Source organism: Somniosus microcephalus, chromosome 7 (assembly GCF_052327205.1).
Source record: "Somniosus microcephalus isolate GS21.2 chromosome 7, FLI_Smic_1.0, whole genome shotgun sequence".
NCBI classification, from domain to species: Eukaryota; Metazoa; Chordata; class Chondrichthyes; order Squaliformes; family Somniosidae; genus Somniosus; species Somniosus microcephalus.
Genome location: NC_140993.1, coordinates 204872086 through 204889506, shown reverse-complemented (window position 1 = coordinate 204889506; position 17421 = coordinate 204872086).

Genomic DNA, 17421 nt, shown 5'->3' with positions numbered 1-17421 from the left:
TTGAGTTTGAAAGTGATTTAGTTAAATCCGAAACTAGGGTCTTAAATCTAAACAAACTACGTAGGTATGAGGGGCGAATTGGCTAAGGTAGATTGGGAAACTACATTAAAAGGTATGATGGTAGACAATCAATGGCTAGCATTTAAAGAATCAGTACATAATTTATAACAAATACACATTCCTTTAAGGCACAAAAATCCCATAGGAAAAGTGGCTAACAAGCGAAGTTAAAGATAGTATTAGATCAAAGGATGAGGCTTATAATGTTGCCAAAAAGAGTAGTAAGCCTGAGGATTGGGAGGATTTTAGAATTCAGCAAAGGAGGACCAAGAAATTGATGTAAAAAGAGAAAAAAGAATGAGAGTAAATTAGCAAGAGACATAAAAACAGATTGTAAACGGTTCTATAGGTATGTAAATAGGAAGAGATTAGTGAAAGTAAACGTGGGCCCATTAGAGGCAGAGATAGGAGAAATTATAATGGGCGATAAGGAAATGGCAGAGACAACAAACAAATACTTTGTATCTGTCTTCATGGTAGAAGACACAAAATAATTCCAGAAATAATAGGGAACCAAGGGTCTGGAGAGAATGGGGAACTTAAAGAAATCAGTATAAGTAAAGACATAGTACTGGAGAAATTAATGGGATTACGTGGTGACAAATCTCTTGGACCTGACTAGCTGCATCCAAGTGTTTTAAAAGAGGTAGCTGCAGAGATAGTAGATGCTTTGGTATTAATTTTCCAGAATTCCCTAGATTCTAGAACAGGCCCCAAGGATTGGAAGGAAGCAAACATAACCCTGCTATTTAAGAAAGGAGGAAGAGAAAAAATGGGAAACTATAGGCCAGTTAGCCTGACATCAGTAGTAGGCAAAATGCTAGAATCTGTTATTAGGGACGTGGTAACAGGGTACTTAGAAAATCGTAATATGATTAGGCAGAGTCAACATGGTTTTATGAAAGGGAAATCGTGTTTGACAAATCTGTTGAGTTTTTTGAAGATGTAACTAGTAGGATGGATAAGGGGGAACCAGTGGATGTAGTGTATTTGGAATTTCAAAAAGCATTCAATAAGGTTATTACACAAAATTAGGACTTGTGGGATTGGGGTAATATATTAGCATGGATTGAGGATTGGTTAATGGGCAGAAAACAGAGTAGGAATAAACGGGACTTTTTTGGGTTGGCAGGATGTAACTAGCGGGGTACTGCTAGGATCAATGTTTGGGTCTCGGCTATTTACAATCTACGTTAATGACATAGAGGAAGGGACTGAGTGTAATGTATCTAAGTTTGCTGATGATACAAAGTTAGGTGGGAAAGTATGCTGTGAGGAGGATGCAAAGAGGCTGCAGAGAGATATAGACAGGTTGACCGAGTGGGCAAATGGAATACATTGTGGGGAAGTGTGAAGGAAAAACAAAAAAGCTGAATATTTTTTGAATGGTGAGAGACTGGGAAATGTTTGCATTCATAGGGACCTGGGTGTCCTTGTACATGAATCACAGAAAGTTAACATGCAGGCACAGTAAGCAATTAGGAAAGCAAATGCTATGTTAGCTTTTGTTACAAAGGGATTAGAGTATAAGAGCAAAGAAGCCTTACTACAATTATACAGGGCATTGGTGAGGCCACACCTGGAGTACTGTGTACAGTTCTGGTCTCCTTACCTAAGGAAAGACATATTTGCCTTCGAGAGAGTGCAACAAAGGTTCACTAGACTGGTTCCTGGAATGAGGGGTTTGCCTTTTGAGGAGAGATTGAGTAGATTAGGCCTATATTCCCTAGAGTTTAGAAGAATGAGAGGTGATCTAATTGAAACATATATAAAATTCTTAAGGGGCTTGACGGGGTTAATGCTGGGACAACGTTTCCCTTGGCTGGGGAATCTAGAACACGGGGTCACAGTCTCAGAATAAGGGGTCAGCCATTTAGGACTGAGATGAGATATTTCTTCACTCAAAGGGTGAATCTTTGGAATTCTCTACTCCAGAGAGTTGTGGATGCTCGGTCATTGAGTATATTCAAGACAGAGATCGATAAATTTTGGGGAATTAAGGGATATGGTTATGGTTGAGGTAGAAGATTAGCCATGATCTTGTTGAATGGCGGAGCAGACTCGAAGGGCCAGATGACCTAGTCCAGCTCCTATTTCTTCTGTAAGTCAGGATGGTGTGTGACTTGGAGGGGAGCTTCAGGTGGTGGTGTTCCCATGTGCCTGCTGCTCTTGTCGTTCTAGGTGGTAGAGGTCATGGGTTTAGGAGATGCTACCGAAGAAGCCTTGGCGAATTGCTGCAGTGCATCTTGTAGATGGTACACACTTCAGCCAAGGTGCGCCGGTGGTGAAGGAAGTGAATTTTTAAGGTGGTAGAAGGCATTTCTAGTATCATCCTTGTACATTATTTTTGCAACCTCTCCAGTGCCTCTATATGCTTCTGCAAGGTTATTAATATCTTGCAATTTGTTGCAGTCCTCCTCAGTATTGACTATTCCCCCAATTTGGTGTCAACTACAAAATTAGAAATTAGTGTTTTTGATTCCAAATGCTAAATCGTTAATATAAATTCTGAACAACAATGGTCCCAGCACTGATCCTTGTGAGATGCCACTTTCCACCTTCTGCCATTCTGAAAAGCTACCCTTTACCCCTAATCTCTGCTTTCTTTCAACCAGCTAGCTATCCATTCTGCTCCTTGTCCCCATGACTTCACATGCTCTGACCTTATTCTTTAGTCTAATATGTGGCACCTTCTCGAAGACCTTTTAGAAATCTAGATAAATTATATCTCCTGCTTTACTCTTGGCTAGTCTTTCTGTTACCTCTTCAGAGAATTCAAAGAAGTTCATCAAGCAAGAATTTCCCTTTTGAAATCCATGCTGAATATTCATTATTATATTTTTGTTCTCTAGATGTTTTTCTATTTTTTTTCCTTTTAGTAGGGATTCCATTATTTTTTCTTGTTAAGATGACTGGTCTATAGTTCCCTGGACATGTTCTATCTCCCTTCTTAAATATAAGTATATAATAACATTAGCTATCCAGCCCTCTGGCACTACAACTTTTTTCTAACGAATTATTAAATATATGTACTAGTGCCTCTGCTATCTCGTCCCTAGATTCTTTTAAAATGCACGGATATAATCCATCCGGACCAGGGGTTTTACCCTCTTTGAGTTTGATTAGTTTATATATTTCTCTTTATTTTAAATGCAGTTATATCAGTTCTAATCTCATCTTCCGATGTCATGTCCACCTGATCTGGCGCTCTGGTAAATACTGAAGCAAAGTAATTATTTGATGTTTCTGCCATTTCGCTATCGCTGCCTGTGATTTTATCCTGTCAATCCCTTAGTGGCCCTATTCCCATCGCAACTTTCCTTTTTTAAATGTGCCTATAGAATATTTTATTTTGTTTTATGCTCCTTGATAATTTAATTTCATAGTTCCTCTTTGCCTTCCAAATAGTTATTTTGACTTCTCTCCTAATCTCTTTGTATTCTCCCTTGTCATGCTCTCCCCTGTTGTCCATGTACTTAGCGTATGCCTCTTTCCTTACCCTCAATTTTTCTCTTGCGCCTATTCATCCATGGTGTCTCATTAATGTTTAATTTTTTCCTGTTTTTTTAATGGAATATATTTTTCCTTGACTCTGGTGAACACCATTTTAAATGTTTCCCATTGCTGTTCTGTATCATTGTTTGCCAATGTTATTGTTCATTTTATTTTCCCAAGTTCTATTCTCAGCTCATCAAAATTGGCTTTTCTCCAATTTATTATCCTGGTCTTTGTCATGCTTATGCCCTTCTCAATTATTATCTTAAATTGTGCAGCAACCTGGATATAAATGTGTCCAAAAATATGCATCTTAAGCCACTGGTCACATAAAATACAATGGGCGCAAAGTTCGGCTCCTTTGTGCCTGCCGTTAGTGCCTCAGGGGTTGCTAATGGGGTGCAAAGGGCTTCCCACCTGGGGGGAGCGGGGGCAATAATAGCGCCTCCTGAGAAATTCGGCGGGACGTTGCTGAGGCACTACCCAATAGCGCCACGCCCCAGCCATGACATCCCCGCTGCGGCCCCTTACCCCCCCCCGCGGCAGAAATTTGGCTGCACCCTGCAAGGCTGCCTCGGACAGTGTCAGCGCCAGCCTCGCAAGTCGTGAACCGGGCCAACCTCCGCTCACGGGACGTTATTTAAAGGGGAGGTGCGGCTGCAACCTGCGCCACTATTTCCTTGGAGGTCGGCCCTCGGCGTGGTCCTGGCCACCGTTGCGCAGCCCGGCACTGCGTCTCAGTGCTGGCCTGCGACCACGGCACCATACCACCCTAGTGGGCTGGTGGAGGTCGTCAAACGGCCTGCAAAGCTCACAGCGTCCCTCCCCTTTAACGGAAGGGGAGAGGTGGTGAAATGCATTCGCACTCGGTGGAGCGGCGGCGTAATGCTCCAGCTTTCGCGTGCTTTGCGCCCCCGACACCACCCCGAGAGGAAGTGGAGTGCCCGAGATAGCACTCCACTTCCTCTCTGGGGCGATAAGCTGAATTTAGAGGCTGGGGCAGTACTTCAGCGCCGGGCGCTAAATGTCTGGCGCTAATTCGGTTACCGGCCCCAAACGGGGTGTAACTGAATTTCATGCCCAATGAATGTTGACAATCTGTTTTCTGCCACTTTAAGTACGCAGCTGATTAAAATGAAGTGCTGGTCGTGTGCCTTTCTCCATAGACTGAGCATGGAGGAAAGTACCATCTATATTTAAAAATAAAACCTTACAGTGCTTACACACTCCATTCAGTGCCGGTGGTCCCTTTAAACAGGAGCTGACAGTGCATGGAATGCATGTCAACTGCAACACAGCTCGTTACTCTCACCAGCTGGCAACGCCCTGCACCACAAGTAAAATGGTAAGCCAGAAAAATGGTGATTGAAAGAGCTGGCACAGCGTAAGAACTTTACGCGATAAACAGGACTGACACACTGCACAGACAGCAACGTTTTTTAATAGTTTTTTTTAGGAGGACAGTAACAGACTTCAGGAGTACATAAGACAGACTGGTAAACTGGGCAGACACATGGCAGATGACATTTAATGCAGAGAAGTATGAAGTGATGCATTTTCGAATTAAGATTGAGGAGAGGCAAATTAAAAGGTACAAATTTAAAGGGGAATGCATGAACAGAATTCACAGAAACCCCACAGTGCAGATAGAGGCCATTTCGGCCCATCGAGCCTGCACCGACACATATCCCACCCGATCCCCGTAACCCCTACACCAACACATATCCCACCCTATTCCCATAACCCCACATATTTAATCCCCCTAACACTAAGGGTCAATTTATCATAGCCAATCAACCTAACCCGCACATCTTTGGACTGTGGGAGGAAACCGGAGCACCCGGAGGAAACCTAGGGGTGCACATACACAAATCTTTTAAGATGCCAAGACAAGTTGATAAGGCTGTTTAAAATGCATACTTGGCTTTCTAAATAGAGGCATCAAGTACAAAAACAAGGAATTTATGCAAAACCTTTAGAAATCACTGTCAGTCTAATGCTGCTTAAAAAAATCTTTTGGATGACGGTGAGAACTTCCTAGGTAGTGTTTGTGGAATTTACAGCAAAAAACCATAATTCACAAGAACTGATTGGTATTAGTACTCCAATTGTTATTTAGAAGGCTTCAGAAGTCAAATACCATCAGCCACCTACACGCTTTCAATCCAATTCTTATGAATGCAGCAATCTAGCTTTTTGTCTCAAAATTCTCCAGCTGTAGCAATTTTAATGTTGCTGTTGGATACATATTTCAGCTGTAGAAGGATTCCATTGGGAACCATTCCATACATCAGATTTTCCTTTATTTTAAGTAGGCATTAGTTATCTCTTCACTGTGTGATAAATACGATTTAATTACGAGCAACCAAATAGCCTAGCTATTTAGAGTTTGGTAGATTTTCAAATCTCCCTTTGTGTGTTCTCTACTTATCCTCAGCTTTACTACAACAATTACTTGCATTTATATAGCACATTTAACACAGTAAAACGTTCCAAGGTGCTTTATCAGCATTATTGGAACAAAATTTGACACCGAGCTACATGAGATATCAGCACAGATGCCCAAAAGCTTGAACAAAGTGGTAGGTTTTAAGGAGCACCTTAGAGGAGGAGGGACAGACTGAGAGGTTTAGGGAGGGAATGCCAGAGCTTGGGGCCTAGGCAACTGAAGGCACAGCCACCAATGGTGGAGCGATTAAAATCGGGGATGCGCAAGAGGCCAGAGAAGCGTAGATATCTTGAAGGTTTGTAGGGCTGGAGGAGGTTACAGAGAGGGGGAGGGACAAGGCCATTTGCAACTCAGGTAATGAAGTAGTCTGTGCCCGCACGCAGCAAGTCCTGCACAACAGTGTGTACCGTCTACAAGATGCACTGCAGCAACTCCCCAAGGCTTCTTCAACGGCACCTCCAAAACCCATGACCTCTACCACCTACAAGGGCAGCAGGCGCATGGGAACACCACCACCTCCAAGTTGCCCTCCCAAGTCACACACCATCCTGACTTGGAAATATATCACTGTCCCTTCATCGTCAGTGGGTCAAAATCCTGGAACTTCCTACCTAACAGCACTGTGGGAGTACCTTCATCACACGGACTGCAGCAGTTCAAAACTGCCCAACGCATTACCGGCACCCGGCTACCGACCATAGAGCACATATACCAGAAACGCTGTCTACGGAGGTCACGGTCCATCATCAAAGACCCTACCCGCCCCAGCCACAGTCTGTTCGCCCTCCTGCCATCTGGGAGACGCTACAGATGCATTCGCACCCGTACGACCAGATTTAGGAACAGCTTCTTTCCCAGGGCTGTCATCCTACTGAACTCCACAAATAAACTCTAAAGCCTGCACATCTGCCAATGCACTTTATCATGGTTATATTTATGTTAATATACTACAAGCCAAATGTATGTTGAATGTTTAAATGTCTTAATCCAAATGTACACTCTCGGGAGCCGCAAGCCTACATTTCGTTGTACTGCACTTGTGCACTAACAATGACAATAAAAGTTGATTTGATTTGATGGGGGCTCAACACCACCTTCTCAAGGGCAATTAGGCATAGAAACATAGAAGATAGGAGCAGGAGTAGGCCATTCGGCCCCTCGTGCCTGCTCCGCCATTCAATGAAGTCATGGCTGTTCATTCAAATTCAGTACCCTGTTCCTGCCTTCTCTCCATATCCCTTGATCCCTTTAGCCTTAAGAAATATATCCAACTCCTTCTTGAATATATTTAATGAATTGGCTTCTACTGCCTTCTTTGGCAGAGAATTCCACAGGTTCACCACTCTCTGGGTGAAGAAATTCCTCCTCATCTCTGTCCTAAATGGCTTACCCCTTATCCTTAGACTGTGACCCCCCGGTTCTGGACTCCCCTGCCATCGGGAACATCCTTCCTGCATCTAGTCTGTCTAGTCCTGTTAGAATTTTATGAGTTTCAATGAGATCCCCTCTCATTCTTCTTAACTCCAGCGAGTACAAGCCCAATCGACCCAATCTCTCCTCATATGTCATTCCTGCCATCTCAGGTATCAGCCTGGTGAATCTTCGCTACACTCCTTCCATGGCAAGAACATCCTTCCTCAGGTAAGGTGACCAAAACTGCACACAATCCTCAAGATGTGGCCTCACCAAGGCCCTGTACAACTGCAGCAAGACATCCTTGTTCCTGTACTCAAACCCTCTCGCTACAAAGGCCAACATACCATTTGCCTTCTTAACCGCCTGCTGCACCTGCATGCTTACTTTCAGCGACTGGTGCACAAGGATGCCCAGGTCTCGTTGCATTTCCCCTTCTCCCAATCTATTGCCATTTAGATAATCTGCTTTCCTGTTTTTGACACCAAAATGGATAACCTCGCATTTATCCATGTTATATTGCATCTGCCATGCTTCTGCCCAATCATCCAACCTGTCCAAATCATACTGGAGTTTCTCAGCATCCTCCTCACAGCACACACGCCCACCCAGCTTTGTGTTGTCTGCAAACTTGGAGATATTACATCTAGTTCCCTCGTACAGATCATTAATATATATTGTGAATAGCTGGGGTCCAAGGACCGATCCCTGCGGTACCCCACTAGTCACTGCCTGCCACTCGGAAAAAGAGCCATTTATTCCAACTCTTTGCTTTCTGTGAGCAATGCCCACATCAATGAATTAAAAAAATGGAGGGATTTGAAAACAAGGATGAGAATTTTAAAATTGAGGTGCATGTTGATGTGTATGAAGAAGACTGTATTTTGTGGACAGAATGCTTTTGACAGGCATTTAGCTCTTGAGACCTCAGAGATAAAACCTATTCCATCAAACAAAGCGAGACTTTTCAGACAAGACTTCTTCTGTACTATTTCCATCAGTTCCCTGTGGGACAGACAGAAAAACTGTTTACTACCAGCAAACAGCCATGCCGGAATCATTTGTATCACCTACCATTAGAAAACAAAGCAGCTGTTTTGTTGTAGCACTATTTAACAGTGTTAGCACTCCTTTGTTACTGTACTTTCTCATTGATTGAGGTTATATAATGAGGCAGAAATTCCAGTCAATACGGGTGAGTACGCGCTGTGTACTCACCCGTAGGCACATCGGAAATGCCGGTTTGAGGCATGCGCTGGAAACTCCAGAACGGCTGCCTGCCCTGGAGCAGTGCCTCTGCGGGTGGAGAGTTCCGTTTTTTGCAGACCCTCCGCCCGCAGAAAACACTTACAATTCTTGCGCCTGTAAAAGCAGGCGCAAGGCCTGCTTTTACCAGGCTAAGAGTCATAGAGTCATAGAGTAATACAGCACGGATAGAGGACCTTCGGCCCATCGTGTCCGCGCCGGCCATCAAGCCCTGCCTAATCTAATCCCATATTCCAGCATTTGGCCCGTAGCCTTGTATGCTATGGCATTTCAAGAGCACATCCAAATGCTTCTTAAATGTTGTGAGGGTTTCTGCCTCCACAACCCTTTCAGGCAGTGAGTTCCAGACTCCAACCACCCTCTGGGTGAAAAAGTTCTTTCTCAAATCCCCTCTAAACCTCCCGCCCTTTACCTTGAATCTATGCCCCCTAGTTATTGACCCCTCTACTAAGGGAAAAAGCTCCTCAGCATCCATCCTATCTATGCCCCTCATAATTTTGTGCCCCTCATAATTTTGTACACCTCAATCATGTCCCCCCTCAGCCTCCTCTGCTCCAAGGAAAACAAACCCAATCTGCCCAGTCTCTCTTCATAGCTGAAGTGCTCCAGCCCTGGTAACATCCTGGTGAACCTCCTCTGCACCCTCTCTAACGCGATCACATCCTTCCTGTAGTGTGGCGACCAGAACTGCACACAGTATTCCAGCTGTGGCCTAACCAGTGTTTTATACAGCTCCATCATAACCTCCTTGCTCTTATATTCAATGCCTCGGCTAATGAAGGCAAGTATCCCATATGCCTTTTTTACCACCTTATCCACCTGTTCCGCCGCCTTCAGGGATCTGTGTACTTGCACACCCAGATCCCTCTGACCCTCCGTCTTGCCTAGGGTCTTTCCATTCATTGTGTATTCCTTTGCCTTGTTAGTCCCCCCAAAGTGCATCACCTCGCACTTTTCCGGGTTAAATTCCATTTGCCACTGTTCCGCCCAGCTGACCAACCCATCTATATCGTCCTGCAGACTGAGGCTACCCTCCTCGCTATTTACCACCCTACCAATTTTTGTATCATCCGCGAACTTACTGATCATACCCTTTACATTCATATCCAAGTCATTAATGTAGACCACAAACAGCAAGGGACCCAGCACCGATCCCTGTGGTACCCCACTGGCCACAGGCTTCCAGTCACAAAAACAACCTTCGACCATCACCCTCTGCCTTCTGCCACTAAGCCAGTTTTGTATCCAATGTGCCAAGGCACCCTGGATTCCATGGGCTCTTACCTTCTTGACCAGTCTCCTGTGCGGGACTTTATCGAAGGCCTTACTGAAATCCATGTATACCACATCCACTGCGTTACCCTCATCCACACACCTAGTCACCCCCTCAAAAAATTCAATCAAATTAGTCAGACATGATCTTCCCTTGACAAAGCCATGTTGACTATCCCTGATTAATCCTTGCCTCTCCAAGTGGAGACAAATTTTGTCCCTCAGGATTTTTTCCAATAATTTTCCTACCACTGATGTTAGGCTCACTGGCCTGTAGTTCCCTGGTTTTTCCCTACTACCCTTCTTGAATAATGGTACTACATTAGCGGTTCTCCAGTCCTCTGGCACATCCCCTGTGGCCAGAGAGGTCCTGAATATATGTGTTAGAGCCCCCGCAATCTCCTCCTTTGCCTCACACAGCAGCCTGGGATACATTTCATCCGGGCCTGGGGATTTATCCATTTTTAGGCCAGCTAAAACCGCCAATACCTCCTCCCTCTCGATGTTAATATGTTTGAGCATATCACAGTCCCCCCGCCCTATTTCTATGTCTACATCGTCCTTCTCCATAGTGAAAACAGATGCAAAAAATTCATTTAGAACCCCTCCTACATCTTCCGGCTCCACACACAGATTGCCACTTTTGTCCCTAATGGGCCCTATTTTTTCCCTAGTTATCCTCTTACCCTTAATATACTTATAAAACATCTTAGGATTTTCCTTTATTTTGCTCGCCAGTGTTATTTCATGGCCCCTCCTTGATCTCCTAATTTCTTTTTTAAGTATCCCCCTGCACTTTTTGTACTCCTCTAGGGCTTCCTCCGTCTTTAGCCTTTTGTATCTGCCAAAAGCCCTCCTTTTTTTCCTAATCCATTCTCGTATATCCCCTGACATCCAAGGTTCCCTGTGGTTTTTGGAACCACCCTTGACCTTTACGGGAACATGTTGCCATTGTATGATCTCAATCTCCCTTCTGAAAGCCTCCCATTGCTCCGATGCGGATTTTCCTACAAGTAGCTGATCCCAGTCCATTTTGGCCAGATCCTGCCTTATCCTATTAAAATCGGCCTTCCCCCAATTTAGAACCTTTATTTCCGGCCCATCCCTGTCCTTTTCCATGACCACCTTAAATCTTACCATATTATGGTCACTATCACCAAAGTGCTCACCTACTAGCACTTTTTCCACTTGGCCGGCCACATTCCCTAGAATTAGGTCCAGTACCGCCCCCTCTCTTGTAGGACTTTCTACATGCTGGCTCAAAAAGCTCTCCTGGATGCACTTTAAGAATTCTACACCCTCTGAGCCTTTCACACTCTGACTATCCCAGTTAATATTGGGGAAGTTGAAATCCCCCATTATTATTACCCTATTATTTGCACATTTCTCTGAGATTTGCCTACATATCTGTTCCTCTATCTCCCCCTGACTGTTTGGAGGCCTATAGTACACTCCCAGCAAAGTGCTTGCCCCCTTTTTGTTTTTAAGCTCCACCCATATGGCCTCATTAGAGGACCCTGCTAATATATCATCCCTCCTTACTGCAGTAATTGACTCCTTAATTAATATTGCGACACCCCCTCCTCTTATACCTCCCCCTCTGTCTCGCCTGAAGATTCTGTACCCCGGAATATTGAGCTGCCAGTCTTGCCCTTCCCTCAACCATGTCTCCGTGATAGCAACAATATCATTCTCCCATGTGTTTACCAACACCTTCAGTTCATCCACCTTATTTGCAAGACTCCTTGCATTAAAATAGATGCCATCCAGCCTTGCCCTTATATATTTGCCCTGTCTACCAAGCTGACTTGTTTTTTTCTCTATAATTGGCAGCACATCCCCCCCTATTTCAGCTCCCCTCTGTATCCCAGAGTTGAAGAAAGTAAAAAAAAAAATTTCCACTGATTTATCATTTTAAAATACTTTAAAGAAAGGTAAGTTTATTTTTAGCCCTGTTGGAAACTTTAATTATTTTTTCAAAAATTTACATTTTTGTTTAAAATAGTTAATTTATGTAATTTATAGTCATTTTAAAAATGTAAAAATTTGTAGTTTTACATATGTTTTGAGGGTGATCTCTATTCATAGATTTGACAGGTCTTCCTGTCAAATCTATGAATGGAGATTCCCTGCTCTGATTGGCTCCCCATGGCCCACGTGATCCCAGGGACGCTGCGAACTACCTGCGCCCCTGGGATATGTGGGCCCTGCACACCGGCAGTTTGAGGAGGCGCAGCAACGGAACTCTGCGCCACCCGGGAGCCCTCCGGTGCAGGCAGAGATTTTTCCAAATCGCAGCCCTCTGCCCACGGGAAGGCTGCAAACGGAATTTCTGGGCCATTGTGTTTCAGTATGTTGGTCGCTAGGGTTGTATCAATTTAACTCTGGAAATTGAATTTTGTTGCTGTGCTCATGACCATTTTGATAACTTTGTCATAATATGCTGTATGTAGTAGAACGTTATCTTTAGTTATATCAAGTACTTGATGATCTCCAGGAAAGATGATGGTTAATTGGCAAGTCTGATCAGTGCTGAGATATATTTTTAAGAACATACCAGCTATAATCTTGTGTGCGAGTCAAAGTAAGAGCCTCAACATTATAATTTGACTTTAGAGTAATTAACTTTAGACACATATCATTGTTCCCTGTAGAAATGGTGTGAGGTCATCAAATCCCCAGTTGCTCATTACAAGAAACAGACCAATATGATTATATTGTCATGTAAAGGGTAGTATTAGTGTAGCTTTCAAATATGATTGGAATCTAATAAACTAGAGGATTGGCAACATTATAAATACAAAGAAAAGCAGATTAAAAGTGAAGGAAATTCAAGAGAAAGATGACTAATCAGACCATCTTTGGTAACCATAAAGCATTTTATTAATGTATACACAGTATAAAGATGAAATAAAGAAAAGTTTTGCTTTAAAATGAGAGTGGAAGGTTTTAATTCTTTATGACAACGAAATAGCACAGTTGTTAAGCTGTCAGCTCAGCTCTGTCTTTAGAACATCAAGGCCTAGAAATTTGAGTAGGCTGGAAACCTGCCACCGTGGGCTGAAGTTAACAGTCGCCCACAATAAGAGTGCAGGCAGCCCGGTATTTTTGTGCTGTCTGCTGATTTACATTAGCGCAGTACAAAACCTGCAGTGCAATGCTACATTTCTGGCAGGAGGCCCAGTATTGGTGTGGCCGTAGCATCCCTGGAGCAAGGCAGCGTTCTTTTAAAGTTAGCCTGACATTTTAGAAAGCAGTGTCAATCCTTTACAGGGGAACTGCCTTCTAAAATGAAAAATCATTTAAAAATAGGCAGTCTTTCAACCTTAGAGCTCCTGAAAAAAAATAAACATTAAAAATAATTTCAAAATGGCAGTCTTCAGCTCTTAAAGCTGAACTGCCTTCCACGTGTAAAAAATGGTAAAAGTGCTTCAGCACTAACACAATGGCTCAATAAGACTTTAAAAGAACGCTGCCTTGCTCCAGGGATGCTACGGCCACGCTACACTGGGCCTCCTGCCAGAAATGTAGTGTTGCACTGCAGGTTTTGTGCTGCACTAATGTAAATCACACTCCCAGCCACCAGCATCTCATTGCTGGTCGACCAGCAAAGTCATTTGCAGTATCCCGCACTGAAAGTCAGCAGCCTTCCACCAGCCATGCTGCAGCCACTGGGGTAGGACTGTGTAACATCACTAGGATAGGCAAAGGCATACACAAGACAGTCACTAAGGGAATGCACAAGGGTGATTAGTTGAATTTTTGATGTCATATTAGATGGATAGATGTATAAAGTTGGATTGGAAAGTTTGCTTTCTGGTGGCTTTTATTTCAGCATTTAGGCCAGGAGGACCCTGTGATGGTCAGTAACAGAGGGAAGGTAAGGTGTGCGATAAATAAGAACATAAGAAACAGGAGTCAGACATTTGGCCCTTCGAGCCTGCTCCACCATTCAATAAGATCATGCCTGATTTCTACCTTCACTCCACTTTCCTGCACTACCCCCATATCCCTTGATTCCCTTAATATCAAAAAATCTATCGATTTCTGTCTTGAATATACTCAATGACTGAGCCTCCACAGCCCTCTGGGGTAGAGAATTCCAAAGATTCACCACCCTCTGAGTGAAGAAATTTCTCCTCATCCCAGTCCTAAATGGCCGACCCCATATTCTGAGATTGTGACCCCTGGTTCTAGACTCCCCAGCCAGGGGAAACATCCTCCCTGCATCTACCCTGTCAAGCCCTGTAAGAATTTTGTATTTTTCAATGAGATCACCTCTCATTCTTCTAAACTCTAGAGCATATAGGCCTAGTCTACTTAATCTCTCCTCATAGGACAATCCCCCCATCCCAGGAATCAGTCTGCTGAACCTTCGTTGTACTCCCTCTATGGCAAGGACATCAAAACAGTTCACAGTACTCCAGGTGTGGTCTCACCAAGGCACTATATAATTGCAGTAAGACGTCTTTACTCTTATACTCAAATCCTTTTGTAATAAATGCCAACATACCATTTGCTTTCCTAATTGCTTGCTGTACCTGCATAATAACTTTGTGATTTGTGTACAAGGACACTGAGGTCCCTCTGAACACCAACATTTCGCAATCTCTCACTATTTAAAAAATACTCTGCTTTTCTATTTTTGCTACCAAAGTGGATAACTTCACATTTCTCCACATTATATTCCAATTGCCATGTTCTTGCCCACTCACTTAGCTTGTCTATATCCCCTTGAATCCTCTTTGCATCCTCCTCACAACTTACATTCCCACCCAACTTTGTATCATCAGCAAACTTGGATATATTACATTTGGTCCCCTCATCCAAATCATTGATATAGATTGTGAATAGCTGAGGCCCAAGCACTGATCCTTGCGGTGCCCCACTAGTTACAGCCTGCCAACCCAAAAATGACCCGTTTATTCCTACTCTCTGTTTTCTGTCCGTTAACCAATCCTTAATCCCTGCTAGTATATTAACCCCAATCCCATAAGCCCTAATTTTGTTCAATAACCTCTTGTGTGGCACTTTATCGAATGCCTTCTGAAAATCCAAATACACCACATCCACTGGTTCCCCATTATCTATCCTGCTAGTTACAAGCTCAAAAAACTCTTAACAGATTCATCAAACACGATTTCCCTTTCATAAATCTGTGTTGACTCTGCCTAATCCTATTATTATTTTCTAAATGCCCTGTTACCATGTCCTTAATAATAGATTCTAGCATTTTCCCTACTACTGATGTCAGGCTAACTGGTCTGTAGCTGTTCATTTTCTCTCTCCCACCTTTCTTAAATAATGGTGCCAAACAAAATGTTGAAAGGGGAATTGGGGTTGTGGTCACAGGTACTGCAGGTGGATGATTCCATCTCGGATATCTCAGCCAGAACGGCTCTCTGGGTTGCATCCTTCCTTTCGCTTCCTCCTCTTCTGCTTCTTCCTCTTCTTCCCTTTGCAAGCGAATGCTGGCAATCTGAAATAAAAGCAGAAAATGCTGGAAATACTCAGCAAGTCAGGCAGCATCTCAACCTGAGACATTGGGGCCGATTTTCCCGCAGGTGTGGGGAATTGTCGGGTTCCGACACGAATCTAAATGGGTCTGCCAGCTGGATGCAATTTTTGCACAATTGGCCAATTAATTTCCAGCATGTGGGCACCCTTGCTAATTGTCTATTTCCAGTCAGAAAGTCCCACAGTATGATGTCATCATTCGTGGTGCTTTGAAAGTCTACAGCAAGCTTTTCAGCCTCTGCAGGCTTCCCAACGAGTCGTCCAGTATGGCAGAGGAGCCTGCAGCAGCTGTTGCCAGTGGCAGAGACCGAGCTGCCGCCAAATTTGACGAAACCTCACTACAGACATTAGTGGATGGGGTTAGGGCCCACAGGGAGGTCCTCTTCCCTAGCTCAGGGAGGAAGAGGCCTCCCAATGAGACCAGGGCTGCTTGGATGGAGGTGGCAGCAGAGGTGACCTCTCGGAGTCACCAGAAGGACCTGGATGCAGTGCAGGAAGCGATTCCATGACCTTCACCGTACAGGAAAAGTAAGTATGAAGTTTCCATCACTCTCAACCTGATCCCCATTGCCTTTCCCCAACAGCACTCAGCTTCAGCACTCTCTTCCTCCACATCCCACTTCACAGTCACATCCATGCACCCTTACCCATTCCCTCTCTATGCTCACATTCACATAACTATTCCACCATGCAGCCCTCACACTGCCTCTCACTCTGATGCTTGGAACACAACTGACAACACACAGGGAGGGCCCTTGGTCTTGCAGCCTCACACCATCTTTGTCTCCTTCTAAGTATCTATGCTATGCAATCTCTACACTCACTCCTGCACTCTCACTCAAACTCCACTTGTCTCCCTCATTGCAGGAAAAGAGAGCTCACAACAGGAGAGAGTGAGCCAGGACTGGAGGAGGCCCACCCTCAATCGCCCACCTGACCCCCTGGGAGGAAGGAGTGATGGAGATTGTCGGGACTAACGTTTCTGCGGAAGCTGGGGAAGGAGAGACAGGAGCAAGCCCGCAAGCTGGTGACAGAATAGTTTTCCATCTCTCTCATTGACATAGCATAAGTCACTGTTATGATTCTGAAGCTACATTATTTGGACTTATGAGCATCTGCAAAATCCAATGTGCAAGTAGCCTTGGCATCACATCTCTAACTCTTTCCTTTACTCCCCCACAGGGCCATCAAGAGCCCCCGTCCCTACTGTCGAGGAGGAAGAGGCTGTGCAGCCAGATTCCTCAGAGGAAGCTCCAACCTCTGAGGGCGCAGCGTCAGCAGAAGTAAGCGCACCCAGCACCAGCGCAGATACTCACACCTCGGGGGGGCCTTCGGGACATAGAGCAGTGTTGTCACCTGGTGTTTCACAGCTCACAAGTGAGCATCAGCAGATTGTGGAGACAGGGACAGCAGTGGAGAGTCCTCGTCAGAGGGCGCAGGCCTCTGCCAGCTCAGCTCAGCTGCATGTCGACCCTATGCCTCTGGGTCCATCCACAAGAGAGGAGGTGATGGATCTCCATGCACAGATGCAGGAGTCTCTGGCAGGTTTTGTCTCCAGGGTCGCTGCGAGTGTGGAGCGAATGGAGGAGTCCATGGCGAACATGAGCAGAGCCTTATTGGAGTCACTGGCGCATGAAAGCATCACTACGGAAAGGATGGCTACCTCCGTGGTAAGGCTGGCTGCGGCCGAGGAGAGGAGGGCTGCGGCCGAGGAGAGGAGGGCTACGGCCATGGAGGTGCTTAGTCGCCAGGGTATGGAAAACATGGTGAGTGTTCAGAATAGAATGACATCTCTTGAGGAGCGATGGGCATCTATTGAGCACCGAAATCAGACCTTCATGGAAGTCCTTCTGAGCAGGACTTCCAGTGCAGATACAGGTCCCCATGGCCCCCCTGATGTGCAGCAAGGTGTTCTCCAGCCACTTGCAGGCGCTGAGGGGGAGCTGACC